General features: G+C 39.8%; 1 pseudogene; it reads right to left on the reverse strand.

The window, feature by feature from the left end:
- Nucleotides 1-17,586: 17,586 nt before the first annotated feature.
- LOC148776092 (large ribosomal subunit protein eL30 pseudogene) lies at nt 17,587-17,916 on the reverse strand (annotated as a pseudogene).
- Between the last annotated feature and the right edge of the window lie 9,479 nt (nt 17,917-27,395).

Here is a 27,395-nt window from a genome sequence, read left to right on the forward strand (position 1 = left end):
ATCCTGTTCTCTAAACAGTCGTTTCAGACAGTTTTTCTAATTTTGAGAACTCAGGAATCACCTAACACGATGCCAAGAGAACTGACTCATTTGTGATCACAAACAAACTGGCAGCCATCAAACATCATCTGTGTTTCCCCATCATCATACACCATCAGCTGAGAAATCGAAAGAAAGAAACCTGATCAAAGTTATATCCATTCAGGTAACATGATACAGTATGACTAATCTTTTGAAAACACTAAACTGTTCATATTTTCTTTCTTAGCATATGTCCACAGTCCCCGTCTTTCAAAGGAAAATGTTCAAAGCTGTTAGGATGCTATTCCAGGTCCTGCAGGAATTTGTTCTCATCTCCATCCCCGGAAGCTGCTCTCTCAAGTTCCTGACGCCAAGAAGGGTAGTGAAATGTAGTGAGTGTTGTCTCTGTTTCAGATGCATTGACTCAGCTGATGTCTGCAAGGACTCTTTGCAGAGGAAATGATTTTTACTATTCTCATTCTCACTGGACGGAAGACTTTCTGCAGACAGTTAAGTAAAAGCAGAGCTCCAGGAGAGGAACCAAGATGTCATCGCAGGCAGCATGTTCCCAGAGTCTCAGCGCTGGGCCGGGTCCCCAGCCCCTTCACCCTCAGCTCCCTGTGGCTGTGTGTACTTCCTGGAGGAGACCAAGCTCTTAAGACTCTTTGTTTTTGCACTGCTAACCCTCCTCCAGGCTTCCCCTGGTGGCTCAGAGGTTAAAGCATCTGCCTCCAATGCGGGAGACCTGGGTTTGATCCCTGAGTTGGGAAGATCCCCTGGAGAAGGAAATGGTAACCCACTCCAGTATTCTTGCCTGGAGAATCCCATGGACGGAGAAGCCTGGTAGGCTACAGTCCACGGGGTCACATAGAGTCGGCCACGACTGAGCGACGGAACGGAACGGAACCCTCCTCCAGAAATGCCTTTCCACCTTGGAAAGGCATCTTATTTAGCTTGATATTGAATTTATTCTATTTCCTTTTGGGGCTACATTCTTAACTAATTCACTTAACAATCATCTTTTCCCTTTTTTATTTTATTTTGTTTAGTTTTGCTTTATTATTTTACTTTATTTGTGTGTAGCTCTCTGTCACTGTGCCCACAGTGAAATATACATATGAGACATATATATTTAAATTCCTCCACCTCCTACTAGACTCTAACCTCCCAGATAAGCTGGAGCCTTGTCTTAACCTGTTAATCTCCAGTAGCTAGAACATAAACTTCTAGAAGGTGTTCAGTGAATGCCTGTGGAAAGAATGGATAAATGAATATTGTACACACAAGATATAAAACAAGATATATTTAAGAATTTGCAGTGACTACTTAACTAATCAGAACTGGGCCACTGAAATTTCTGGCCAAAATGGGAAATTTCATGCTTCTCTTGGTTTCACTTTTTTCTCATAGATTCTCATTTCTCTTTTTACCATAGCTTTTCTTTCCTAATGGTTACCACTTTACTCATCATAAGCCAAATGACTACCTTAATGGAGATACCCTATTTATTGATATGAATATTGAATATTGATATGAATATAGTACACCTCCTAAAGTTTATTAACCAAGTGACAATTTGGTTATTACTCAAGTTTCAATATGAACATAAAATAAAAATTGTGAAATATTTCCCACAAATAAGAAGCATTGGCCAGCCTCTTTTTTTGTTAGTGACACTATTTGCAATGGATGTTTTTCAGGAATAAATTGGGGTCAGATCAGATAGCAAGTGTCAGCTTTAACACCTAAGCCAAAATCCACATTTCTTCCATGCCTTCTGAAAAAGTTAGATTTTAAACCATTACATTTTATTTATGAGATAATCATATTTGATTGTGGAGAATAGGCAGGCAAAGATATAACACACACAAGCACACACAAGTGCAGTGTGCTTCACCTCCCAACAGGTCCTCTTTCTTAAACAAAGCTAGTGCTTCAAAGCAATGAGAAATTTGATTTCTCTTACAGTACATGAATAGGATGATGTTTACTTATGTGATAGCTTTATCTCTCTGAGAGCTTCGTAGGGAATGGACTCATCCATCTCTGTGTTCCCAGTGGTGGCAGAGAGCTTCAAAATAATGATACTGAAGTAAATACTTTTTGAATTAAAATATTTTAATTTGGACTCCCAGGTGGTGCTAGTGGTAAAGAACCCACCTGCCACTGCAGGGGACAAAAGAGAAGTGAGTTCTATCCCTAGGTCGGGAAGATCCCCTGGAGAAAGAAATGGCAACTCCAATATTCCTCCCTGTAGAATCCCATGGACAGAGGAGCCTGGCAGGCTACAGTCCAAGGGGTTGCAAAGAGTCAGGCATGACTGAGCATGCATGTATGTATTTTAGTTTATTTTACTAAGCATGCATGCTAAGTCCCTTCAGTTGTGTCTGATCTGTGTGACCCCATGGACTGCAGCCTGCCAGGCTCCTCTGTCCATGGGATTCTCCAGGTAAGAATAATGGAGTGGGTTATCATGTCCTCCTCAAGGGGATCTTCCTGACCCAGGGATCTTAGAAATAATGGTCCTGAAGTAAATACTTTTTGAATTACAATATTTTGATTTATTTTACAGTATCATTCAGTTCAGTTCAGTTGCTCAGTCGTGTCCGACTCTTTGTGACCCCATGAACCACAGCACGCCAGGCCTCCCTGTCCATCACCAACTCCCACAGTCCACCCAGACCCATGTCCATTTAGTCGGTGATGCCATCCAACCATCTCATTCTCTGTGGTCCCCTTCTTCTCCTGCCCTCAATCTTTCCCAGCATCAGGGTCCTTTCAAATGAGTCAGCTCTTCGCATCAAGTAGCCAGAGGATAGGAGTTTCAGCTTCAGCATCAGTCCTTCCAATGTACTGTATCGTTACCTTTACTTATTTAAATTCAGATACAATAGAGTACTAACTTCAAGAACCAGATATAAATTCTGTTAATATTTTGTTAGACTTTCCATCATTTTCTTCTGCAAACTCATTACTCAGCTTCAGCAAATGACTTTGACTTCTAACTTCTTAAAATGTAACACTTATTTACTCCTCTGTATGAGCAAAATTTCACATAATAGATTTTAACCTCCTTAATGAACAGATCATGATTTACAAAACCATTTCAAATATTTCACCATGATAAATAAGACAGGAATGAAGCTATAGTTGTGCTGTCTAATTAACAGTGTAAAAGAAAATGGGCTGAAAGGATGAGCACTGGAGATCAGACTTGAAATGGTTTATTTTGGGGGGTGGCGGGATTCATGGTGGGATGAGGACTGAGCACCAATAAAGTGGACTCACTGGAAAAGAGGAGCTTGCGGGAAATGGAATGTTGCCAGAGTTGTCCACTTCACCTAGGAAGTCACCCAGAAATATGGCAAGAATAGGGGTGAAGAAGCATACTATTGGAGGTGCTGTGGTCTCCAGTGAGAAGGGGAAAGACCAGCCACAAACACAGGGAGCACAGGATTCCAAGAAGATATGGCTTTTGAAGTAGAAAGGAAAAGTAATTGCAAGATGTGATGGAAGCAAGCAGGATTTTTATGTTTCTTATAGGCATTAAGGCACATGGGATGCAAGAGAAACATCAATCTCTTTAAAGAAAAATGCAGAAAAAGTCATAAAAGACTGGATGCATACCAGGAACCCAATGCCTGAGTTCTTTCTCATAGGCCCCCAGGGTGGACTCCAGTCCTATCACAGCACTTACTTCATGAATTTGTCTTCTTGTCAACATGCCTCATTCATTAAAGCCCTTGGTTCATTAATTTTTCACTGTTGCCTCTTAAAGGTGAAACAACTCCCAGTCTGAGAGTTATGGCTTCCTAAACATCCATCATCCTTCCTGGAAGGCACAATTTTTTTTTTTCCCCAGAGCTTTAGACACATGGGTTGATCCCATCTTTTCTACATAACGCTTTCTTCTGACTTTTCCAGACAAGATGATATAAGAGTGTATGCAGATTGCATGCTCAAATGTGGCTTCCATAAAAATACACTTGGTAATTGCAGCTGTACTTTATGAGGCTATGATGAAAAAGACATAAAATGTAGCTGTGAAAAATTGTGTTCACAAACCTGAGAAAATTTGGCTGTGAATATCTACTCTGTGAATTACAGTGACAGATTATGACATAAACTACATCACGGGAATTGGAAACATCCTTGGATATTAAAAAGGAAGTACACACACACACACACATACACATGTACCATTTGATGTGAAATATTCCGGAGAATGAAGACTCTTTAGACCATCATTCATTTGATTCTATTTGCTTTTCACTGTCAATTGAAACACTTGCTTGTTTGCAATAATCTTTTCTATCTCATTTTTAAGAATGAGATTTAATTTTTGGCCACCTCAAAATTCATCTCCACACAGGACTTCAGAATGTAATGTTATTTGGAAACAGGGTTCTTGTGGAATGATTAGCTAGGGTGGACCTTAAGGTCCAGGGGCTCAGAAGGTCAAGAAGAGATACTGACTTAGAGGGGAGGAGCCATGAGATGACAGTCAGAAATTGGAGTGATGTGTCTACAAACCGAGGAGCATGAGGGTTGCCCACAACCATGGGAAGCTAGGAAGACCCAAGGTTGGATTTTTTCCTAGTCTTTGGTGAGTTCAGGCCTCCCTGATACCATAATCTTCAGAATGCCAGCTTCCAGAACCATGAGGGAATACATTACTGTTCTAAGCCACCTAGTTTGTGATGATGTGTTATGGCAGCCTTAGTAACTACAATATATATAATTTAATGAATGAGTATTCATTATAAAAAATATAACTCTCTAGCACAGGGTAAGTATGATTGATTTTCATGCATCTTATTTTGGACTCCAAGAAACCAAGCTTCATCAAAATTTTCACATGGAAATGTCTCAGTTCACAGATCTGCTTGCATTTAACACTGGAGAAGCCTCAGCTTGTCCAGTTAAACTCTCCTTCACAAGGAAAGCACTGCTTATTTTCTCAAATATCAGTCAGTCAGTTCAGCCGCTCAGTCGTGTCCGACCCTTTGCAACCCCATGAATCACAGCATGCCAGGCCTCCCTGTCGATCACCAACTCCAGGAGTTCACTCAAACTCATGTCCATTGAGTCGGTGATGCCATCCAGCCATCTCATTCTCTGTCGTCCCCTTCTCCTCCTGCACCCAATCCCTCCCAACATCAGAGTCTTTTCCAGTGAGTCAGCTCTTCACATGAGGTGGCCAAAGTATTAGAGTTTCAGCTTTAGCATCAGTCCTTCCAATGAACACCCAGGACTGATCTCCTTTATAATGGACTGGTTGGATCTCCTTGCAGTCCAAGGGACTCTCAAGAGTCTTCTCCAACACCACAGTTCAAAAGCATCAATTATTTGGTGATCAGCTTTCCTCACAGTCCAACTCTCACATCCATACATGACCACTGGAAAAACCATAGACTTGACTAGACGGACCTTTGTTGGCAAAGTAATGTCTCTGCTTTTTAATATGCTATCTGCTGCTGCTGCTGCTGTTAAGTCGCTTCAGTTGTGTCCGACTCTGTGCAATGCCATAGATGGCACCCTACTAGACCCCTCTGTCCGTTTAGGTTGGTCATAACTTTCCTTCCAAGGAGTAAGCGTCTTTTAATTTCATGGCTGTAGTCACCATCTGCAGTGGTTTTTGAGCCCCAAAAAATAAAGTCTGACACTGTTTCCACTGTTTCCCCATCTATTTGCCATGAAGGGATGGGGCCAGATGCCATGATCTTAGTTTTCTGAAAGTTGAGCTTTAAGCCAACTTTTTCACTCTCCTCTTTCACTTTCATCAAGAGGCTTTTTAGTTCCTCTTCACTTTCTGCCACATAAATAAGCAGGGTGACAATATACAACCTTGACGTACTCCTTTTCCTATTTGGAACCAGTCTGTTGTTTCATGTCCAGTTCTGACTGTTGCTTCCTGACCTTCATATAGGTTTCTCAAGAGACAGGTCAGGTGGTCTGGTATTCCTATCTCTTTCAGAATTTTCCACAGTTTACTGTGATCCACACAGTCAAAGGATTTGGCATAATCAATAAAGCAGAAATAGATGTTTGTCTGGAACTCTCTTGCTTTTTCCATGATCCAGCGGATGTTGGCAATTTGATCTCTGGTTCCTCTGCCTTTTCTAAAACCAGCTTGAACATCTGGAAGTTCACAGTTCACATATTGCTGAAGCCTGGCTTGGAGAATTTTGAGCATGACTTTACTAGCGTGTGAGATGAGTGCAACTGTGTGGTAGTTTGAGCATTCTTTGGCATTGCCTTTCCCTGGGATTGGAATGAAACCTGACCTTTTCCAGTCCAGTGGCCACTGCTGAGTTTTCCAAATTTGCTGGCATATTGAGTGCAGCACTTTCACAGCATCATCTTTCAGGATTTGAAATAGCTCAACTGGAATTCGATCGCCTCCACTAGCTTTGTTCATAGTGACGCTTTCTAAGGCCCACTTTACTTCACATTCCAAGATGTCTGGGTCTAGGTGAGTGATCACACCATCGTGATTATCTTGGTCGTGCAGATCTTTTTTATATAGTTCTCCTGTGTATTCTTGCCACCTGCTCTTAATATCTTCTGTTAGGTCCATACCATTTCTGTCCTTTATCGAGCCCATCTTTGCATGAAATGTTCTCTTGGTATCTCTAATTTCCTTGAAGAGATCTCTAATCCTTCCCATTCTGTTGCTTTCCTCTATTTCTTTGCATTGATCACTAAGGAAGGCTTTCTTATCTCTCCTTGCTATTCTTTGGAACTCTGCATTCAGATGCTTATATCTTTCCTTTTCTGCTTTGCTTTTCGCTTCTCTTCTTTTCACAGCTATTTGTAAGGCTTTCTCAGACAGCCATTTTGCTTTTTTGCATTTCTTTCCATGGGGATGGTCTTGATCACTGTCTCCTGTACAATGTAACGAACCTCCGTCCAGAGTTTATCAGGCACTCTATCTATCAGATCTAGTCTCTTAAATCTATTTCTCACTTCCACTGTATAAGGGATTTGATTTAGGTCATATCTGAATGGTCTAGTGGTTTTCCCTACTTTCTTCAATTTAAGTCTGAATTTGGCAATAAGGAGTTCATGATCTGAGCCACAGTCAGCTCCTGGTCTTGTTTTTGCTAACTGTATACAGCTTCTCCATCTTTGGCTGCAAAGAATATAATCAATCTGATTTCAGTGTTGACCATCTGGTGATGTCCATGTGTAGAGTCTTCTCTTGTGTTGTTGGAAGAGGGTGTTTGCTATACCAGTGTGTTTTCTTGGCAAAACTCTATTAGCCTTTGCCCTGCTTCATTCCGTACCCCAAGGCCAAATTTGCCTGTTACTCCAGGTGTTTCTTGACTTCCTACTTTTGCATTCCAGTCCCCTATAATGAAAAGGACATCTTTTTTGGGTGTTAGTTCTAAAACAGTCTTGTAGATCTTCATAGAGCTGTTCAACTTCAGCTTCTTCAGTGTTACTGGTTGGGGCATAGCCTTGGATTACTGTAATACTGAATGGCTTGCCTTGGAAACAAACAGAGATCATTTTGTTGTTCTTGAGATTGCATCCAAGTACTGCATTTCGGACTCTTTTGTTGACCATGATGGCTACAGTGGCCACAGGACTGGAAAAGGTCAGGTTTCACCCCAATCCCAAAGAAAGGCAATGCCAAAGAATGCTCACACTACCGCACAATTGCACTCGTCTTTTAAGTCCTAGTTGTTTCCTTTTTCAGGTTATAGCCATTTGCAGTGACTCACAATGAGATCAATATTTTTGGCATTAAACTAAGTTGAGTCAGTGGCCTGATCTGTCCATTCAGCCTCCTTAGTCACCATGGTACTCAGCTGTGAGTGCACACACGGATACACTCACACTCTCTCACACACTCATGCACACACCTGTGGGCTGCAGCCTTGGACCCACACACATTCCTGGAACAGGCTCTGGGTGCATGCGCTCCATACCTCCCTCCAGAGGCCACGCAACCTGTGTCCATCCTCCGCTCCACAAGCCACTGCCCTGTGTCCTCGGGGCTCCGATCTACAGTCACCTCTGCAGGGGGGTGTCCCCAACTCAGGTGCCTCCCAGTCACTGTGTGATGAGAGGGCTCTGTGTAAATAAACTGCCGTCCAAGACAGGTCAGAATATCTGCTCAGAGAAGAGGCTGGGAATCATCTGGGTGATTGAAAGCCAATTTCATTATTGACCAGCTTTAAAAAAATATATCAACAGATCACTTTTCTGGTTTTCAAATGAGAAGTATAGTAACTCAACAATACTAGGATTACAAGTATTCATTCAAATGATTAATCCAAGTACATTAAGTGATTATGTATTATACTTGTAATCTTATCTTATACATTACTTACTATATTAAATACATATGGTATATATTTTAATGGGCTTTCCAGGTGGCACTTGTGGTAAAGAATCCACATGCCAATGCAGGAGGCATAGAGATGTAGAGTTGGGAAGATCCCCTGGAGGAGGAAATGGAGACTCACTCTAGTATCCTTGCCTGGAGAATCCCATGGACAGAGGAGTCTGGTGGGCTATGGTCCATAGGGTCACAAAGAGTTGAACATGACTGAAACAACTTCGCATGCACATATATTTTAACATACTGTATTAATGATATTATTATTTACCAGGTCCTGTCCAGAATAGATACTGAGTTGACACCCAGGAAAGACACCCTTTTGTTTTCCCAAGACACAGAAAATGATACACTGGTGCCTCTCCTGGGTCTTATTCAAAAAATTGTCCATGTTATCAGTTCTTCTGCTCTGTCCTAAACACCTTTGCTAAAGCAGCCAACTCCGTGTCAAAATAGTAAATAAACTCATTATCAAGAGGGTTCTTAGTTCTTCCAATAGTTTCTTAGGCTGAATTTCTAATTTCTGTTTTAGGACAAGATCAGTTGTCCTTCACAGCCTTGATTCTTTTATTTATTTATTTTTGCTTTTTATTTTGTATTTGGGGTATAGCCCATTAACAATGTTATGATAGTTTCAGGTGGACAGCCAAGGGATTCAGCCATACATAAACATGTACACATTTTCTCCCGAATTTCCCACCTTATTTCTCATTTCTAAATAAGAAATAAGTCTTATTTCTAAACCTTTTTTCGAAGCAAAAATTTGGGGATATAGTTTATACTTTTATCAGATTTTCTAGGTTCCCATGAGTTTAAAAGGTGTACATATCCCTCCCTCACACTTGGTGGATGTGAAAGTCTTAGCTGTCAGGAGCATATGAAACAGATATGTAACGAACCCTCAGGAGCATATGAAACAGACATGTAACGAACCCTCAGGAGCATATGAAACAGACATGTAACGAACCCTCAGGAGCATATGAAACAGACATGTAACGAACCCTCAGGAGCATATGAAACAGACATGTAACGAACCCTCAGGAGCATATGAAACAGACATGTAACGAACCCTCAGGAGCATATGAAACAGACATGTAACGAACCCTCAGGAGCATATGAAACAGACATGTAACGAACCCTCAGGACAGGCAGGTGTGATCCAGTCTTGCAGATGCTGTTGTCCTCTTGGCCTCAGCACACAGGGCTGCTGCCTCTGCATCGCACTTCCATCAGCTGGACCAAAAACCTCTGCAGGGCAGGATGTATATCCTCCTTAGAATCTTAAGCAAATGATACACGCTGAGTAATCATATACATACACATGCTTGTTCAGTTGCGTCCAACTCATTGCAACCCCATGAATTGTAGTCCGCCAGGTTCCTCTGTCCACGGGATTCTCCAGGCAAGAATCCTGGAGTGGGTTGCCAAGCCCTCCTCCAGGACATCTTCCCAACCCAGGGATGGAACCTGTGTCTTCTGCTTTGCAGGCAGATTCTTTACCACTGAGCCACCAGGGAAGCCCATACATACACCGAGACAAAGTGTATTACCTCCATATAACATCTCATCACAAATCCTATTGTGATGTAGTGAACGGACAGTGGAATCTACTTTCTACTTTCTGTCCCCAGTCTCCTGACAGTGATACCCTAAGGTGATTCCAATGAAAGGCTAATGCTGCTTTCTACACATCATGAAACCTGAACTTCTATTTATTGAGTGCTAACTGACTTTTCAGGAGCTCTTCTAAATGTATATGCATTCACTTTTTGAATCCACACAATAGTCCTAGGAAATAAGTCTTATTATCATCACCACTTTACATTGAAAAAATGAAACACAGAGAGTCTGAGTAATAAATTCCAGTTTATTTATACAGTAAGTGGCAGAAAAAAACATTTGAGCCACGCAATCTGCTCTAGGAGCCATGCTTTATTTACACAGTCTTCTCAAGGCCTGCAAAATACTGCTGGACGTGTTTTTAATGCATAACATACATACTTAAGTTACTAGAATGGCTTTTAGAAGATGTTGAATTTTAATATAGAAATGAAAACAATCATGAAATTAACAGAAAAATAAAGATATACAATTTTGTGTCAATTACTCTTTGAATTTTGCAGATTCAAAACAAATTGGAAAAAATTAAATAAAGAAAAACAAAGAAAAGGTGGTCCTGGAAGGCAAAGGGAGAATTAGTTTAAAAAATATGTACTCAACCATGGTGAAAGACATTCAAGATGAGGGCTGAGAACTGACTCTTTAGTTTAGTGTCTTGATGTCATTGGGAATCTTGAAGAAGAGCTATCTTGATGGAGGAGTTGAGATGAAACCCCAATTTGAATAGGTTCAAGCAAAAGAGAGAAGAGAGCAAAAGGCGGAAAAGAGATAACCTAATCTTGAAACATTTCTGAAAAGGGGACATAGAGCGCAGAAGAGGCTGCTTTTGTTGTTCTGTTCTGTTTTATTTAGATGTGAGCTATAAATGTATGTCGGTAGGCTTTAGAAAGGGAAGTTAATGATACAGGAAGGCAAAGGGAAAGTTGCTGAAATGACCACATTGAGTAGGAGAGAGGATACAGATGCAAGAGCTGAACTTAGGAACACAGATGCCCACAGCACCAGACGAGAAGGAGAATGTATGAACACATGAAGTGGGCAAGGTGTGCTGGAGTCAGGGAGCATGCGGGTTTTTGGTCCTGTTGATTTGTACCTTCTCACTGATAAAACCCTGATGCTGGGAAAGATTGAAGGCAGGAGGAGAAGGGGATGACAGAGGATGAGATGGTTGGATGGCATCACTGACTCAGTGGGCATGAGTTTGAGTAAACTCTGGGAGTTGGTGATAGACAGGGAAGCCTGGGGTGCTGCAGTCCATGGGGTCGCAAAGAGTCAGACACAACTGAGCGACTGAACTGAACTGAACTGATAAAAGAAGTCATCAGCTGAGCATGATGAGGTAGACAAAGTGTTAAAGGTTTGAGAAAGTCAAGGCTTCACCCAGACATTTAGGAGAGGGGAAAAGAGAGTGTGTCGGGGAAATGCAGCAATAATCAGTGGTGCCCCTTCGAGTCCATGTAAATTAGGAGCAGCTAAAGTGAGACCAGTCTCCTCAGCTGTCTTCCTCTCCACCACTCAGCTGCACAGTACAGGCTGGGGTACTTGGAGGGTGGGCTAAGCCAAGGTTTGAGCTTTGCTGGAAAAATTAGAACCAAAGAAGAGGCTTGCAAGAAGAGATCATAATGGTGGGCTCTGGAATCTAAGCTGGGAACCAACAAGTAAAGGCTGGAGGAAGGCAAGAGAGTGTGAAATTTAGCAACATGGCAGGCTCAATGGATAGTCATACCCAGGTATATTGAAATATTGTTTGGTTGTGGGTCTTTGAGAAGAATGTAATGGTTTGAGAGTAATGTGCTGTATTAAATACGACAGTTATATACGGAACATTTTAGGTAGATTGAACTATTGGGGGTATTATAAATTTCAATATAGGTGATTCTACATAAAAATTCTCATTTCCTCAATGTCATTTCAGCAGCAGCCACAAAATGAGAGAAGCCAAGTCAGCCTTGCTGCTACAAGCTGATCACAGAAATAATCAAATGCCATCCTCAGGAAGGCGACATTTCACAGCCGCTCACTGCCGGGGAATGTTATTATTTTGTCAATGTTTTGTGTTCCATCATAGAATCAAATAATGTATAAAATGGCATTACATACATTTGGAAATGAAGCTCCCTTTCATGAAGTATTCAATTGTAGCAAACACTCTGGGGGATTTTTCAGACAATTCATAAAGGGCATTTGGCTTGAAAAGAATTTGTATCTGGGTTCATGCTTAGCTGAAAAGCTCATCTCTTAGAAGAAATATGTACTGCATGTTGATAGCACATTAATGTTTTGTGATATTCTATTTTATGTGGTTATTAATTTTAAATAAATTTATGAATAGAACCCAAACTGGAAACACTACAGAGGATGTTGCTTCTCTTTTCAGTCTCCAAATCCTAAATATTAACAATCAAAAAAATGCTTTAAAAAGCTAATTTGGAGCAAGTTTTGCTTATAAACTTTTTCCTGTTCTGCTTCCATGTCTCCTTTGAAGCCTTTACAACATGTTCAAAATCAGGTTTGAAGATACTGTGGAGACACATGCAATAGGAAAAGATTAATCCTCTCACCCACTTGGAAGAGGGGTAGGAAGGTGTCCTGGACCAAAACCATGACAAGTCTCCTGCAGCTTATCTTTTGAAAGAAATTATCAATTCACTCAGAGTTTTTATAACCTGCTCCACTACCTTCTAGCATTTTCCCCTTTCTACTTTCTGGTGAGATGACTAAAACCAATCTGATTCTGTAAGTGTGACCATTTTTTCCCCTTTAGCAATGTGTATAGTTTTCTTTTTGTGTTCAGAGACAACAGATGTCTCAAGGACACAACAAGCCACTTTTATATATTTTATTGTGCATGTGATAGACCCTTTAGTCCAGAAACACTTTAATTCTAGTAAACTGTCTTGTATTATCTCCTTGATTATTTCAGTGATTATTTTCTCTCTTACATTTCCCTTCTTCTCTCTTTCAAGAATTTTGTCATTTGAATGTTAAACTTCCTGGTTTTGCATCCTTATTCTTTAGCTTTTCACCATTTTGTCTTTCTCAATCTGAGATAGCTCTTTAACTTTATAGTTTAACCTTTCTACTGAGATTTTACTTTTATTATGACTTTAATATCCTGGGTCACTTTTTTGTACTTTGCACAAGTGGGTTAAATCAATCATCACAAACTCACCTCCCCTTAGCTTCCAAAATTCTGTTCTTGTCTCTTTTCTAAAGCATTTTGTCTTTATGAATTTATGCTTTTCAAATAGGGCCTTTATTTTCATTTTAATAGGATTTTGGAAATAATTGGTCTAATTATACACTGTTTTCTTGGGGCTGCCCTGGTAGCTTAGTAATAAAGAATCTACCTGCAATGTAGGAGACTCAGGAGAGGCCTGTTCAATCCCTGAATTGGGAAGATCCCCTGGAGGAGGGCATGGTAACTCACTCCAGTATTCTTGCCTTGAAAATTCCATGGACCAAGGAGCCTGGAGGGCTACAAGATCCATGGGGTGGCAAAGAGTTGGACACAACTGAAGCAACTAAGAACATATTGTTTTCTTATTTATTATATTTTGCTTGTGATTCTCTTAAGAACATTTATTTTAAAAATACACTGTAGCGCATGTGTCTTTTAACATAATCTATCTCAGATGTTTTTTAATTTAGGCAAATGTATGTATATGTACATATATACATATATATAATGCTTAGTATTGTATTTAGCAACAAGAAATAGCACATTTGACAAACAGAAATAATTTAAGCCTTTGCTTAGGAAAATAGTTTCAATATCAATAGAAAAACATCTAAATGGGCTGTAAGCTGAGCAGTTTTGCTTCAAGATGAGTTTAAATAAGTAAAATAACTCATGAGTAAAATCTCTTTATATATCACTAGAGAAAGAGGCTGCCAAATACCTACCTCAATAAAAAATCTCCAACCATAACCAGGCACAGATATTTTCATACACTTATGAAAAGTAGTATTCAAGTTTTCCTTTTAAAGAAACTCTTTGGCTTTTCATATAATATTTCACCAAATAATCCACTCATATGAATGGAAACCTCATTATGGTAGAGTCCTATGTAGCATAAATGATTATGTTCTAAAGAACTATGATGTTTTGGTTGTATTCCAATTAAAACTCACCCTAGTGATGAATTATGTGAAATCTTTACTCTGAAGAATTCTGTGGACTCTTAGGTTGGTTTTCTCCAGGATAAGACCAATTTGCAGGCTTACTTTTTCCTACTTTGTATTCAGCACCCACTAAATGCCATGTGTATCTGTCTTCTATTCAGTCCCACCCTAAGGAAGAAAATGAAAAACTGTGAGAGTAAATTACAGCAAATTGTTTTACGTTATATCTGGTAGCTTATTATTGATGAAAACATACAAGGATGTCATTGTTGTTCAGTCACTAAGTTACGCCTGACTCGTTGCGACCCTGTAGACTATAACCCAACAGACTCCATATATATGTCTCATAATGCCAGTTTGCTTCTTGAGGATGTTTATTTTCATTCTTGTAATCAAAGTTCATTATCTAATCATATACACTAATCTTAATAACAAAATGTTTTTATTAACCCTTGGTGTACTATCTAAGCTCATGAGACCCAATTTTAGATTTGAGACTCTTTTACTAATATCTCCTTTTTTCCAGAATAGACATGTCATAACTTTTCTTTCCTTAGAAATCTCCAAAAATATGAATGAAATTATTATTTGAGTCCATCTGTTTTCTTTATAAATGTAGAATAAATTGTGAAATTTTAGCATTTTTATTCTGTCCAATACCTTAAATATTTTGCTATTCTACCTTCTTGGGAATTATGTCACTATTACTCATAATTATTCTCAACTAAACTGAAAAGACAAAATAATTATGTCAGGGAAGAATAATGAACTCATCCAGGATGATGCAGAGCTGAAATGAAACACCACTATTGCACTGTCTTTTAGTTTTCTTGTTTTGTTGTCCAAGATATTGTATCATCTTTCAAGAAGGTATAAAAGATGTCTAGAGATACCATCATTAAAATTTTTTTGTAGTGAACCCTGAATGTAGTTGTAAATTCAGAATTTTTCACTCTGTCCATAAAAGCAAAAAGAACATTTAAAAAGGAAGACATGTCACCACTACTCAAGATGAATACAAAAAGGTATCAGTGACACTTATGACATTAATGATAATTATAAAGTGGGTCACATACTCAAAAGCTCAGAAAAAAAGATTAGATGCATTTGCTCAACTCAACAGTTAATAAGTGAATTATGCATATCTAAAAACAAAAGGGAAATTCTGTGTTCCTACCCAGTTTATCATCCAATGCAAAGAATTTCAGCACAAAATAATTGTGTCAGCCACCTGGAACAGCTCATTTTGCAAAAAGGATGTGTGGTATAATTGTCGCATCTTTTATGATGTCTGTGCACAAAAATTTACTTGATATGTTAGGTCCCTGAGTTGACAAAAGCTGAAGCCAGGTGATCAGAGAAAACATAATGGGAAAATATTGGATCAATCATTCAAATTCATATTTACAAATCTAAAATTGAATATATTTTTCAGTTTTGGAGGAAATGACTGCAGTTTTCTCTTCATCTTCTCACTTCATCTAAATTATTAGCTGTCAAAAAATTTAATATTGAATTTTAACAAAGTAAGTGCAAGAATAAGAAGCATTAACAATGCATTGAAATCTTGATTTATTTATTTACAAGACGGATATGTTATTTATTTGTGCCTGTTGACGAAAGGTCAATTTCATTCAAAGACCATTACTCTTGTAAAATACATACATATATATGTGTGTGTTTATGTATATATATATATATATTCAAAACCATAAAAAAGTAAAATAAAAATTTGGGTTTTCTATGCTCAACTTCTTAAAGTTTCTAATAAGGTTAATTTTCACTAACCGTTTATTGGACCAGAGGATTCTTCTTCCTGGTATTTCGAGTGATAGTACCTATCTGGTTGAAGGCGTAAGATACAATAACTAAGATGCAATTTTTGTTTATCAGAAATCACAGAGCAGCAATTAGAGGTACAACTAGGATTGACAGTGAAGGGGTCCTATCATCAGTGTATTTGAAACACTTGGTGCACAAATTTGAAAAATAGTCCACTTATCCCCACACTAGGAACTGGTCATTTTGTTTTGATCTCTGTTATTAATTTGCTTTTTGAGAAGGAAGTCACTTGATTGCTCCAGTTTCCCCACTTTTTTCACCTATAAAATGAGGATTTATATTAGATTCTGTGACTTCCAATTGGCAGGCTGAATTTTTCTTAAGCTGAAAGTGTTTTATTTGGTCAACAAATACATAAAATGAGGGAGAAAATACTTTATTTTTACCACCATCCTCTATTATTTACATCTGAAAAACTTTATTTATTTGTATTATTTACATGGTCTCTTACAGCATTTCAATTTTATTTTTTCCAGTCTCTTCTATTTCAAATATTTTATACCTAGGTGTATAATTTCTCTCCTGCCTTTAAAGAGTTTATAACTTGAATTGAACCATAATTCATTGACTACTGAAAAGAAATAATTAAAAGTACAGGTAAATAATTGGAAGAAATAAATGATTATTAGAAACAAGAACAGAAGTATTAATTCTCTCAGCATAATTCTAGTCAAATCGATTAAAAAAATGTGTAGTATCAATTCTTACGTCCTCACCCAGGAAGAAAAACATAAATAAACTTTTTTTTTTTAAGTTTAACTATGAAACAAATGAAATTTTACACAAAGAAAATACATGAAGCTCATATCTCTTAACATGGAAAGATAACTATATACTGATAATGTTAGGACAAACTTGCTGGAGATGTAAGATGTTAAATGATGCAAAATGTTAAATAAAAGGAAAACTAATCTCCAGTGAGTTGCATGACTTTCATAAGGAAGCTCAGATAAATTATCTTACTGATGGACACCTCTCATTCCACAAATTAGAAATATTCCTGAAAGGTTGAATATCAATTGGCTTTTTATAATTTGGGCTTCCCTGATAGCACAGTTAGTAAAGAATCCACCTGCAATGCGGGAGACCTGGGGTGGATCCCTGGGTTAGGAAGATGCCCTGGTGAAGGGAAAGGCTACCCACTCCAGTATTCTGGCCTAGAAAATTCCATGGACTGTATAGTCCATGGGGTGGCAAAGAGTCAGACATGACTGAATGACTTTCACTTTCACTCTTTCATAATTTGTACTTTCTTCTGTCTTAGGTTATAAAACAGATCATGGGTTCCCAATATGGCACTGAACATTAATATAGAAGCATGACACTAGCCCTGTGCTTAGTCTCAGAAAGTCTAGACCCACATGGATGAGTGTGGGGAATACTAAGAATGTTCTGACATCCCCTTGTGTGCACCATGTTGGTGTGGGTCTAGTTTGCCGAGTCTAACGAAGGCCAACTGGAGTAAAGAGAGGCCAGGGCGTGAGAAACACCATTCAAAATTCAGAAGCGATCATGGGAGGGCAGAGTAAGAGAAGAGAGAAACTCTGTAAATACCAAAGTGCTATTAAAAAAAAAAAAAAAAGCAAGCAAGCTCTGGCCAGTTTTACTAAAGGAAAATAGCACATGATTTACTTTTCACCTGTATGTCCTCACATGCTTCTGATGATTTTGTATTAGAATGCCCTGGATTGGTGACAGCCAATGAGCATACTCTGATATTTTGCACATGCTGTGCCCAATTCAATATCACCATTACCATTGTAGTGATGACCAACATGGCAAAATACTCTATTTCAGCTTCCTCAAGTCTGGGCAGTCCATGAGGATAACCGATTTCGCCTTGCTTTGTCTGATCATTTTCAGAGTCTGCTTGTACCCCAGTGTATACTTTCCACTTTTCATGATGAGCTGGAGCCTAGGTTGATTGGCTCCAGTGAATTTTTCATCTTGACTGAGGCCATCAGCTTCCTGCTTTAGTGTGGGATGCACTCAATCTAGAACACAGAGGACAAGACAGGAAGTTTAGGATCAAACTTCCAAAATAAAAAATTGTGAAATTGTGTAGAAGGAAAACATGACCTATTCTAGACCCCCTTATTTCTTTGATTTGTAAGAGCTGAAGGAAAGCCCTTGAATTTTAACTCCATCCCCACAAACCTCTGCAGTCTTCTAAAGTCAGCCTTATGTCGTTACCCATCTGACCACTTCCATAGAGGTTTGTCATTTACCCTTCTTGCCCATGACTTACCGCACCTAGAGCAAATCCCTTGATTCCTGCATTCCCCCAGCCTTTCATCCACACCACCTACATGGTGCTACTTGTCATGATGTTCTTCTTACTTAAAACAGTGTGTCTTATAGGTTAACCTCCTGGAAGGCAGGGACTCCTTGTATCCACTGACCTCTTTGTCCACACACATAGCCTGGAAAGGACCCATATAAACTATCATTGTATGGTTTAAACAAATGCAGGATGACTGACTCAAAGTGGCTTAGTACAACAGGCAGATGGTTGCTGTAATGATTGACCCCTCTCTGGTTTCTCTGTGATTTTGAACCTAACTGTGGCCATGTGTGGAGAAGGAAATGGCAACCCACTCCAGTATTCTTGCCCGGAGAATCCCAGGGACGGGGGAGCCTGGTGGGCTTCCGCCTATGGGGTCGCACAGAGTCGGACACGACTGAAGCGACTTAGCAGCAGCATGGCCATGTGACTTGTGCCTGCAAATTGTGAATTAATGCTTTTCTTACATCAGCAGTTTTAAGAGTTAGGGTTTCTCAGCTTTAACACTATCCTTCTGTATCCTGTTGTGATGCAAGAGCTGGAACTCCATTCCATTGTAGCTCATTGTCTCTGGTTTCAGGTCTTCCGTTCCGTTCCGTTCAGTCGCTCAGTCGTGTCCGACTCTTTGCGACCCCGTGGACTGTAGCCTACCAGGCTTCTCCGTCCATGGGATTCTCCAGGCAAGAATACTGGAGTGGGTTACCATTTCCTTCTCCAGGGGATCTTCCCGACCCAGGGATCGAACCAGGGTCTCCCGCATTGGAGGCAGACGCTTTTTAACCTCTGAGCCACCAGGGAAGCCCTTAGCAGCAGCTAAAGCCTTCCTTTGGTGTTCTTACAAATTTGTATCATAGGTACAATTGATCTGCTTATCAATTTTCCTAGTAAGTGCTTATTTATACGAATCATCAGCTCACTTCACAACATGGAATATAAGTCCTTGTCATAATCTTTCCTGAGCATAAGTAAAGTACTGCGCAAAGAATCGAGTCATATTTTTGAGTGATGCTGGCATCTTAACTGTATTTTGAGTCATTTGGTAAAATCTTACTTATGTTGAATAGGTATGTTTCCAAGATAAAGCATAATCTGGGGGTTGGAGAGGTTCTGTTTTCCTTTGATTCAAACATTTGATTTTTCTTTGCATACACAACACCCGTCACCATCAGAGCAGCGAGCCACTCAGCACCACAGTCCACACTCCAGCCTAAAAACCCACAGAACAACCACACAGGATCTCTTTGAAGTCGGCTTGAACACCACATGAGAGGACGGTAGCAAAGTGTGAGTAACATACAACCTCTAGTTTTACACACATTTCTAGATGAGTGAGTATTTGTTAAAAGATCATATTCAGGTAATTTCTGTCAGTGCAGTGGACACTTCATTAGACATTAATGCAGCCTCTCTATCAAAATGTACAGTAACACAGGAAAGAGTTTGTCCACTGCTTCTGAACAAGTCCACGACAGTGGCACAGACATAACTGAAACAGCCATGGAGGGTGTGGGTGTGTGTGTGTGTGCGCGCGAGCATGTGCTCACATTTCACACGCACGGGTTGGGGGGAGAGGTACAGACAGGAAAGTTTTCTGAATGATCGATGGCCAACCTTTGTCTGAGAATTATTCCACCATATTTATGGATCTTCCCCAAGCATCTTTCTCAAGAAAGATGTCTCCCAGGGAGATGGCCAGTTCAGAAGTGATCTCTCCCAGGTGGGTGGCACCAGGCCTTGGCAACAAGGAACAGAGTTGATGTTACTTTGAAATACTAAAACTTTGAAGGCACAATAAAATGTTCCCTTTAAAGCTCATTTGAAAGGCAAGTATAAATTTAGTGGTAGCAGGGCAGAGAAAAATCCCTAAAACAATAGTGACATTTTTAAAATGTAAAATCCAAGCCTGTTCCATTTTATCTTCCATGTTGATAAGGGAAAAGAGTCAGCACCAAGTTCACCAAGCCAAGCTTCCCACCACCACTCAACTACCGAGAAAAGAGCACACCCATGGCACACTGCGTGTGGGCTTGGAACACACAGGTGTGCTGCTCCTCCTACAAAGACCACCTCGGACAACCAGATTCGACAGGGAGTCAAGTGCACGCATTTCATGGGACTTTCTCTTTGCTTTTCCCCCCCAGTATTGAATGATGAAGAAGTGTAGAATAAATAATCATACACTCACCGTCTCCATTTTGCAATCAATCACTTACTATATTTATTTTATCATAAGCCTAACTTCTATTTCTCCCCTAAACACCTAATGACCCATTTCATTTCTTTATATATGCATGTACCCATTCATTCATTTATTTTGCTGCATTTTAAAGTGAGTTTGGATGAGAACATTTGCTAGTTCAGGTGGCCAATGGTTTTATTTGTACTTAATGCAATGAAAACAAACTGAACAAATTGCTATGGCATCTGTAATGAGGGGCATTCATGTGTGTTTCCATATTTTTCTGTCTTGTTCTGATGAAGATTGCTTTCCTAGGGAAAACTGAGAATAATAAAAGCACTTTCTGTATCATTTTCATTCTTAAAACTATACATTTTAGCGTAGGACATAGATCCAACCATTTCTCTGACATATTAGCAATTGGGTGAGATGTGACTTGTATGTTTACTTTGAACTGTTACCTCTGACATAATTTTCATGTTCTAGATTCTTCACAGCTCAGTCCAGAAATATATAATTCTTACCATTTGATTTGATTATAACTGACGTGTGCTGACTAGTAATCCTGGTTAATATTTTTGCAGAGCATAGTCTTTCTATTTGGTGTTAGAGTGAATGTTTCTTGCAGATTGTCTCATTTAATCCATACATAGCACTAGTGCCATTATAGCACTGAGATTTAAAGAGGTTAAGTAAACCTGCCCAAGGATTTACATAAGTATGTGTTCAGCAGAGCGGGGAATCACACTGCATTCATCACTGCAGTGCAAGCTCTTCGCCACTGCATAGCACGTGACTACTGTCTCATGAATGCTATTTGTTTTTACTTGCATAGCAGACTTTTGAAAATACAGGTAGAGTTCTTAAAAAGATGTCACTATACAGACAATGCATTCAGTTCAGTTCAGTTGCTCAGCTGTGTCCGACTCTTTGCGACCCCATAGACTGCAGCACGCCAGGCTTCCCTGTCCATTACCAACTTTCGGAACTTATTCAAACTCATGTCCATTGAGTCAGTGATGCCATCCAACCATCTCATCTTCTGTTGTCCCCTTCTCCTCCTGTCTTCAATCTTTTCTAATGAGTCAGTTTGCATCAGGTGGCCAAAGTATTAGAGCTTCAGCTTGAGCATCAGTCCTTCCAATGAACACTCAGGACTGATTTCTTTTAGGACTGACCTGTTTGATCTCCTGGCAGTCTAAGGGACTCTTAAGAGTCTTCTCCAACTCCACAGTTCAAAAGCATCAATTCTTTAGCGCTCAGCTTTCTTTACGGTCCAACTCTCACATTTGTACATAACTAATGGAAAAACCATAGCTTTGACTAATGGACCTTTGTTGGCAAAGTAATGTCTCTGTTTTTTAATATGCTATCTAGGTTGGTCATAACTTTTCTTCCAAGGAGCAAGTGTCTTTTAATTTCATGGCTGCAGTCACCATCTGCAGTGATTTGGGAGCCCAAGAAAATAAAGTCTGTCTTTGTTTCCATTGTTTTCCATTTATTTGACATGAAGTGATGGGACTGGATGCCATGATCTTAGTTTTCTGAATTTTGAGCTTTAAGCCAACTTTTTCACTCTCCTCTTTCACTTTCATCAAGAGGCTCTTTAATTCCTCTTTGCTTTCTGCCATAAGAGTGGTACCATTTGCATATCTAAGGTTATTGATGTTCCTCCCGGCAATCTTGATTCCGGCTTGTGCTTCGTCCAGCCTGGCATTCACATGATGCATTCTGCATATAAGTTAAATAAGCAGGGGGACAATATACAGCCTTGACGTACTCCTTTCTCGATTTGGAACCAGTCCATTGTTCCATGTCCAGTTCTAACTGTTGCTTCTTGACCTGCATACAGATTTCTCAGGAGGCAGGTCAGGTGGTCTGGTATTCCCATCTCTTGAAGATTTTTCCACAGTTTGTTGTGATCCACACCGTCAAAGGCTTTAGTGTAGTCAATGAAGCAGAAGTAGACATTTTTCTGGAATTCTCTTTTTTTTTCTATGATCCAATGGATTTGGCAATTTGATCTGTGGTTCCTCTGCCTTTTCTAAATCCAGCTTGATCTTCTGGAAGTTCTCGGTTCACACACTGTTGAAGCCTAGCTTGGAGCCTAGCATTACTTTGATAGCGTGAGATGAGTGCAACTGTGCAGTAGTTTGAACATTCTTTGGCATTGTGCTAATTATATACAAATAGAAAATATAAACAAGCATAAAGATATAGAAAGATTTTTTAATGTCTTGTTCTATTTCCTTAGGTTTTTTTCCACTCTAAAACATCCTGAAAATAAAATACACTCTGATAACATCATTTATTGAGACATGATAATAGCTGTGCTGTGCTTTTCACTAAGTTGTGTCTGACTCTTTGCAGCCCCATGGATTGTAGCCTGTCAGGCTCCTCTGTCCATGGGATTTTCCCAGGCAAGAATACTGCAGTGGGTTGTAATCTCCTTCTGCAAGGGCCCTTCCCAACTGAGGGATCAAACCCGTGTCTCCTGTGCCTTCTACATTGGCAGGCAGATTCTTTACCACTGAGCCACCTAGGAAGCCCCACATGGTAATAGTGAAATAGTTAAATAATAGTTTTGAACACATGATGGTAAAATTTATATGTGTACTTGACTGCACTAAGGGATGCCAGAGAGCTGAGAAAACATTATTTCTTGTTGTGTCTGGGAGGGTATTTTAGAAAGAGAGTAGAATTTGAATCTGTGGGCAGTGTAAAGAAGCTTGCCTTTAATGGCCTGAGTGGAATAAAAGGCACAGGGGGGCAAATTTGCTTTTCGCTTGAGTCCAGACATTCATCATCTCCTGCCCCAAGGTATCAGCGCTCCGGCTTTCTGAGCCTTCGGACTTACACTGGCCTTCTGTTTCTCCAGCTTGCAGACAGCAGAGGGTATGACTTCTTGGCCTGTTTATATGCTAAATCTGTCTCTCTCTTTCATCTATTGGTTCTGTTTTTCTGGGGGACCTTGACTAACACACACACAGTGTAGTCGAGTCTAATCTGAGTGTTTTACATAAAAGGAGTGTTGACATATTTAATCCTCTTGGGGATCCTCTGAAGTTGCTCTTGTTCCTGTTCAGTTGCTCAGTCATGGCCAACTCTTCGCAACCCTATGTACTGCAGCATGCCAGGCTTCCCTATCCTTCACCATCTCCCGGAGTTTGCTCAAATTTATGTCACTGAGTCGGTGACTGTCATTCAACCGTCTCATCCTCTATCATCCCCTTCTCCTCCTGCCTTAAATAATTCCTAGCATCAGGGTCTTTTCAAATGAGTCCGTTCTTCCCATCATGTGGCCAAAGGATTGGAGCTTCAGCTTCAGCATCAGTTCTTCCAATGAACATTCAGGGTTGATTTCCTTTAGGACTGGTAATTCCCCATCTTACAAACGAGGACCCCAAGGTAGGGAAGCATTAGGTAACTTATCCAGGATCACCCAAAGAGTGACTTGTGGAGCCAGGGTTTTCCCACACTTCAGAGTTCATTCTAATAATCCCAACGGGATGCAGGATTTTCATACTGCCATCTGGGGTACACAATCTGTGTTTCTATAGTTTAGTTGATCTTTATCTTTGGATAAGTTGCTCATTTCCAGTTTTCAGTATCACAAACATTTGGATGCACACATCTCTGTTTTCTTGCTTATTTTCTTCAAAAAAATTTATAAGAAATCAAGTTTCTTGAGCAATGAGTATCATTTTGGTTGTCCACATCTGCTCCCATAAACTTCAGAGAAAACAATGAGATTGACCTTCCCTCAAGCAAGGCTGAAGAGTATCCATCTTCTGCTAAACTTCTCTAACACTGTTTATCATAATTTACTTTTGTCAACTTAGCAAGTGATACATTGTCTTTTTTTTTCCCCTCTGTTGGGGTGTAATTGCTTTCCAATGTTGTGTTGGTTTCTGCTGTACGATGAAGTGAATCAGCCATATGTAGACATATACCCCCTCCCTCTTGGACCTCTCTCTCATCCCGCCCCATCCCACCCATTTAGGTCATCACAGAGCACCGAACTGAGCTCCCCGTGCTAGACAGCAGCTTCCCTCCAATCATCTACTTTATACCTGAGAGTGTATGTATATGTCAAGCCTGCTCTTTCAGTTCATCCCACCCTCTTCCCCATCCATGTCCGCATATCTGTTCTCTGTGTCTGCATCTCTATCACTGCCCTGCAAATAGGTTCACATGCACCATTTTTCTAGATTCCAGAAATATGCAGGAATATACAGTATTTGTTTTGCTTTCTGACTTAGTTCACTCTGTATGACAGACTCTAGGTCCATCTACATCTCTACAAATGACCCAACTTGGTCCTTAATTTGTACTGTCATTTACATTTTCTTGAGAACTAGCAAAGTTTTGTCACAGTTTGATGACCACTTAGATCTTGGGTTATTTATGCTCCCTCACATTGCAGGTGCTTTTTCTTAGCATTCACGTTACTTGCTACTGATTTAATAATAATAAATCAGTGGAATTTGTATATTTTATATCTTTGATTGGCTATAACTTGAGATATATATATATATATGATAATGTAGAAGCCCATTACTTTTATTGAGCCTTTGATTGTTGTGTACAGTGCAGTGGGGGCAGTGAAGGGTGTGTATTCCTTTCCTTCTAACCTTTTTTCTTCAACAGTATGTGAACTGTGAACTTCCAGATGTTCAAGCTGGTTTTAAAAAAGGCAGAGGAACCAGAGATCAAATTGCCAACATCTGTTGGATCATCAAAAAAGCAAGAGAGTTCCAGAAAAATATCTATTTCTGCTTTATTGACTATGCCAAAGCCTTTGACTGTGTGGATCACAACAAACTGTGGAAAATTCTTTAAGAGGTGGGAATACCAGACCACCTGACCTGCCTCCTGAGAAATCTGTATGCAGGTCAAGAAGCAACAGTTAGAACTGGACATGGAACAATGGACTGGTTCCAAATAGGAAAAGGAGTATGTCAAAGCTGTATATTGTCACCCTGATTATTTAACTTATATGCAGAGTACATCATGTGAAATGCTGGGCTGGATGAAGTACAAGCTGGAATCAAGATTGCCGGGAGAAATATCAATAACCTCAGATATGCAGATGACACCACCCTTATGGCAGAAAGTGAAGAAGAACTAAAGAGCCTCCTGATGAAAGTGAAAGAAGAGAGTGAAAAAGTTGGCTTAAAGCTCAACATTCAGAAAACTAAGATAATGGCATCTGGTCTCATCAATTCATGGCAAATAGATGGGGAAACAATGGAAACAATGATAGACTTTATTTTCTTGGGTTCCCAAATCACTGAGGATGGTGACTGCAGCCATGAAATTAAACGAGACTTGCTCCTTGGAAGAAAAATTATGACCAACCTAGACAGCATATTAAAAAACAGAGACATTACTTTGCCAACAAAGGTCCGTCTAGTCAAGGCTATGGTTTTTCCAGTGGTCAGGTATGGCTGTGAGAGTTGGACTGTAAAGAAAGCTGATCGCCAAAGAATTGATGCTTTTGAACTGTGGTGTTGGAGAAGACTCTTGAGAGTCCCTTGGACTGCAAGGAGATCCAACCAGTCCATCCTAAAGGAAATCAGTCCTGAATATTCATTGGAAGGACTGATGTTGAAGCTGAAACTCCAGTACTTTGGCCACCTGGTGCAAAGAATTGACTCATTTGAAAAGACCCTGATGCTGGGAAAGATTGAAGGTGGGAGGAGAAGGGGATGACAGAGGATGAGATGGTTGGATGGCACTCCTGACTCAATGGACATGAGTTTGAGTAAACTCGGGAAGTTGGTGATGGACAGGGAGGCCTGGTTTGCTGCAGTCCATTGGGTTGCAAAGAGTCAGACACGACAGCCACTGAACTCATCTGAACTAATCTTTGAATGATACAGTGTGAGAAGCTGATAATCTATAAGAGAAATGTAGACATCTAAGTGTTATCAGCCGTGGGTCAGGTTTGAGTTCTGATGCTTTCTGTGTGACTTTGGACAAGTCACGGCAGTGCCTGCCCTGGGCTGTCAGCCATCCTGACAGCGCCTCTCATCTCTGATTCCAAGTTGCAGAGATCCCAGGCTTTCTGAGGAAGTGACAGCTCTTCAGAATTTGGCATTTCACACTCACCAAATCTTTCCAAGCCCCATCTCCCTGCTGTGTCTGATTCCTTCCCTGGCTTATTAGCTTCTTAAGGGAAAAAAATCATGTCTGGGTTACTTCTATCACTTTTCCATTCCCTGCTTTAAGCTCTTCACAGGTAAATCTGAACAAGAGTCTTAGCCTGTTTCTTTGAAGAATGCTCAGGTAGGTTCTGGTGCTTAAATAAATAAACACCCAAAAACAAGCACTTTAGCAAACTGCTTTAACAAAAGGATTGATTTGCTCCCTCCCATCTTCTTTATTATTATTTAATTTTGATTTCTGCAATCTGCATCTTTTTTATCTGGAGTATTTTAATTAGATAGTAGAATTTAAAAATAGTCTCCCATATATTAAGAAAGTTTCAGTGGTGTTTATGTGGGACAGCTGGTAGACCTCTGATTTGAGAGTTTTTTTTTATTCTGTCATCTGAACTTTGCTTTGGTAATGCTGCAAATTAGCAGCTATTCATTCTTTAATGAACAAGGGTTCATGTAAATTCCAACTATGAATAGGCAATCAGGATTTCTTTGGGTATAATGGGTTATTTACCAGGCTTCCATTTCAATTTTGAACTCTTCGCTTCTTTAAACACCATCCTATATAATTTAGCAGCCTTCTAATTATGTACGTGTATATTTACTATATAGAAAACTGCTTTTGTACCTATATGTGCTCCAAATTGCTTTATTAAAATAATGGCAAAATCTCACTCCACCTGAAGTGGATGTACAATACTGGAGTCAATGAACATTAGTTATGCAAAGCTTTGACAGAATTGTGGAGATGTTGGGAGCAGACATTTGGAAAGGTTTTCCCAGGAACCTCAGCACCATAGCTACAATGAA

The sequence above is a fragment of the Moschus berezovskii genome, chromosome 11, assembly GCF_049115385.1.
Source record: "Moschus berezovskii isolate FMDL1 chromosome 11, NW_MosBer_1.0, whole genome shotgun sequence".
Lineage (NCBI taxonomy): Eukaryota > Metazoa > Chordata > Mammalia > Artiodactyla > Moschidae > Moschus > Moschus berezovskii.